Here is a 4,692-nt window from a genome sequence, read left to right as displayed (position 1 = left end):
GCCCCGCCTCTTTTCTCAGCAGGAGCCCAGGGTCTTCTCCTAAACTCACGTGGTTGTTGGCACAGTTCAGTTCCTTGGGGTCAGAAGACTGAGGTTTCCATTTTCTATTTTTTTCCCACCTTTTTTTTAAATTATTAACTCATGCATATTAGTGAATTTATGGGGTACAATGCACTGATTTGATATACAATGTGGAATGCTTACATCAAACTGATTAACATAACCATCACTTCACTTACTTACTTGATGTGGTAAGACATTTATACTTTACTCTTAATAGTTTTAAAGTGTACCTTTGCATGCCTGGGGGCTGCTCTCAGTCCTGGAAGCTGCCTGCCGTCCCCTGCCAAGGGGCACACACAGTGACAGCGTACTTACTCAAAGGCGCCAGGAGAATCTCTTCCTTCAGTCATCCAGGACTGAGTCACATATAACATAATAATGGGAGAGACTGTCCCATCCTATTCTCAGGTTCTGTCCACATTCAAGGGAAAGGGGTTTTATAGAGGGTGTGTATGTTTTCTGGGGCCGAAGATTTTTGCCTAGTTGAACATAGAAAATCCAAGAGAATTTTTAAAACTATTATAAATAAGATGATAGTTTAACCAGGTTACCAAATGTAAGATCAACAGACAAAAAGCAAAAGTATTTAGGCTGGAATCAACTAAGGAAAGATGTAATGGGAAGGAAGATTCCAATTTGAATGTTATACAAAACAAAACAAAACCATCTGCGACCTAACTAGGAAAGACTGTAACAAAAGTAACAACCCGGAGGAAGTTATAAAACTAATAAAGGACATGAAAGAAACCTGCTAAAGGCAGCTATTTAACACAATCACGAAAGCTAAAACTTAATCGCTTAAATATGTCCATTCTCTCCAAATTTATCCACAGATACCAAGCAATTCCAATCAAAATCCCAGCAGGTTGTTTTCATAGAGCTTGTCAAGTCTGTGCTCAAATTAAAAGTGAGAAATAGGCCAGGCGCAGCGGTACCCACCTGTAACCCTAGCATGCTGGGAAGCCAGTGGGAGAATTGCTGAGACCAGCCTGAGCAGGAATGATACCCTCATCTCTACTAAGAACAGAAAATTAGCCCAGGGTTGGGGTGGGCGCCTACAAGTCCCAGCTACTCAGAAGGCTGAGGCAAGAGGATTGCTTGAGCCCAAGAGTTTGAGGTTGCTGTGAGCTGTGACGATGCCATGGCACTCTAGCCTGGGGAACAGAGTGAGACTCTGTCTCCAAAAAAACTGAAATGAAATGAAATGAAAGTGAGAAATAAAAGGAAAAGAACTAAGAAAAAATTAAAGAAATATGAAGAAGAGGAGGAGAAGCAGAGGGAGGTGGAGACTCCCAGATACTACAACTCATTATGAAGGCTGGAGTTTTAGAAGGACAAACAGCATGGAATGGCCCAGACAGACCAAGGGACACATGTCTACACAGTTCCTCATTCATGTGCCACCTCCACTGTTTACCTGTTACACATGCACTCACCTCCAATTGCCCAATTTAACTTTGCCATAACAGGTACATCTGATACAAATTCTGCTTTAAGCATGGCTTACCCCTTGAGGCGAGTTACTTAACCTGTCTGACTTAATTATCTCACCTGTAAATACTCCTGCCACAGTGACCTACACACGCTGCTCGGCACAGCCAGCATGGTGAGCAGTAGCCAATGGCTGCTGTTATTGTTGAGCTGTTGATATTATTGTCGTCACTGCCAATATTTCTTCATAGCCACACTGTGATCTGAGGAAAGCCTAACCATAGTTGAGAAACACACGTCTTAGTCAGGGTCCTCCAGACAAACAGAACCCACAGGCTCTACACAGATACGCAGGAAGAGATTTGAGGACTTGGTTCATGGATCAGAGAAGCTGAGATGTGCCGTCAGCAAGCTGGAGACGCAGGAAAGCCAGTGAGGCAGTTCAGTCCACGCCCATGGGCCTGAGAACCAGGGGAGGGAAGGCATCGGTCTCAGTCTGCACCCAAAGGCCCAGAGCTGATGCTTGAGGGCAGGAGGTGGATACTCTGACTCAGGCAGAGAGCAAACTCTCCCCTCCTCTGCCCTTTGCTCCTACTGGGCTCTCAACAGGCTGGCGGGATGATGCCCACCCACCTCAGTCCTCCTTCACTCGGTCCACCAATTGGAAATGCTAATTCTTTTCAGAAACACCCCACAGATACACCCAGAAGGAATGTTTCCAGTGATCAGGGAAACCCTTAGCTCAGGGGTCCTCAAACTTTTTAAACAGGGGGCCAGTTCACTGTCCCTCAGACCGTTGGAGGGCCGGACTGTGGGCCCCAGGATGAGTCGGCTGCTAAGCAGGACAGGCAGCGGCGGCAAAAACACCTGGCGGGCCGGATAAATGTCCTAGGCAAGCTGCAGGTGGCCCGCGGGCCGTAGTTTAAGGATGCCTGTCTTAGCTCCACCGAGGTAACATATAAATCTACCTATCACAAACGCCAAAGCTGAACTGAATATGGGATAGCTAAACAGAATTTGCTGTCAGACTTAAAGAACTTCCCTGCGGTTTCTTAAGTTCACCATCATATTAATGTTGAACACTCTTTACAAAGTGAAATTATACAGAGCTGTGTTCTATCTGCCTGGGATGAACAGGCTCGTCCAGTCCGTCTCCTTTAACTTGCAAGGCTGGGCTGCACCGGTTCCTCGGCCCTCAGACACCTGCGTGTGTCAGCCACAGCAGTCAGGGATGCCTGTACAAAGCAGGTCTCGCTAACAGTAGCCAACACAAACCACGAGGTGGAGGCCGACCGGTGGCCCTCCTGCACCTGTGTGCTCCTCTGCTGCCCACAGGCCTCACAGGTCTGTTCTGGCAGCCAGGACCATGACACCGGTCCTTTCATACTTAATGACATTCATGTCCTGGCAGACTGTCCCTTTTAAACTCAGTTTTGTATGCATAGTTTTAAAATACTAAAGGTACAAATTGCAACACAGAATGAATGTTTTAATCCCTGTGGAACTGAACCCTTCAGGGAAAATCCTGCAATGGGAAACAATGTAGCAAATACTTGGTCACCTGGGCTGTGAAGGAAATGGAGGAATTTGACACTGTAGCTATTTTCAAATATGTTTCAGTCTTGTTTTACTTGCCTGGTGTCTAAGACCAGATAGCATGGCAGTGTCTTAAACCACACCAGTGGGAGGGCACCATCTGGAAGGTGGCTGCAGGGGTCTTCCTGGGGTGATGGATGAGATTTGTGTCTTCACTGAGGTGCTAGGTACACAGATTATCCATTGGTGAAACTGCACACTTAAGATTGGGCATTTCTCCATATGTATTAACTAAATTATTTTTTAAAATCACAGGTATAGAGACAAAAAGAATTAGAACACAAGCTCTAAGAGGTTACTTGAAGCCACATCTTTCTGGACTCATTTCGTTATGTGCTAGAATAAAACCTTGAAATATTAAGCAAGTTGATCCCAACTCTCCAGGAGTTTACTAAAATTTGCTAGTGAGGGGAAGTGATTCAGAGACCTGCAAGTTGCAAAAAGGAGCCAGTCGAAGACTAGGCCTTTCGTGGGAGTAAACTACCTACATAATTACAGGGTCCACGTCTCAACTTTCTGTCTATTCAGAGCGGCTCTGACCTGATGACATCCTAGCCCTTTGGGAATACGCATCATCTCCTAAGAGACCTCCATTTTTCATCACCGTGTTCCCAGAACCTCTGGGGTTACGCCCATAAGCCAGAACACAATTAGATCTATTCCCAGTGGCTGAACAAGAACATTATAGGTTACTGACGGGCAGCCTGCTGGTGGTCTACAGGGATGTCTCAGGAGTAGGCCCCAGGGCTCTGTGTCCAATGTTTTAATCAGCAGTTTGGATGAAGGCACAAAAGATGTGCTCACCAAACGCCACGTGCTGTGGGAGAGGCCACGTGCCTGGGAGAAACCACCAATGAGGCGGCTTCAAGCTCCCAATTCTTATCACCTACGCAGAGATGATGACCAGGCCCAAGCCACTAAAGTTAAACTAGGATAAATTAAACAGATAAACTGCCATTAGGTCAAAGAGGCCAATTGCCAAATACAGGCATGGGTGGGGTGGGGAACCTCACCTGACAGAGGTTTCTGACAAAAAGTCCTGTCGTTGGAACTGGTCGCACGAGCACTTACGAGCCAGCGGCATGGTGCGGTTGGCTACAAGTGGGAGGCAGTGACAGGCCCACTGCGGCAGCCCCAGCATTTCCTCCAGCTCGGGACGCTGCCTGGAAACAGCGGCCCTGGCACCCTGGTCGGCAGGCTGCAGAGGGGCGTTGGGAGAGTGGGGTGCAGACACCTCGTCCTGCACCAACCAGCCTGGCTCGCCCAGGGCTGGGAAGGTTTCTAGACTCTAGATCTTCCACTTTTACAACTGTAATAGTCAGGATAGTCTCTGGCAAACCAGAATAAGCTGGGTAGAGGCGAGATGGGGTAAGAACCTGGACACAGATACTGCCTTCCCAATGGTGGAGGGGCTCTGTAGTCACACGGCAGGGGACCAGGGTAACTGCAAACGGTGCCCAGACGCAGAGCTGGGCACAGGATAAGGATGGCTCTGAGGGGGGGATGCACAGGCAGGTCTGCGTGAAGCAGCATTCCACATTCCCATTCCTTGGTAGAGGACCCCCATACACACCACCCACACACACACACATACACACACAC

The sequence above is a fragment of the Otolemur garnettii genome, unplaced genomic scaffold (genome assembly GCF_000181295.1).
Source record: "Otolemur garnettii isolate 467f Iridium unplaced genomic scaffold, OtoGar3 scaffold00076, whole genome shotgun sequence".
NCBI classification, from domain to species: domain Eukaryota; kingdom Metazoa; phylum Chordata; class Mammalia; order Primates; family Galagidae; genus Otolemur; species Otolemur garnettii.
Note: the sequence above shows the minus strand (reverse complement) of the source record.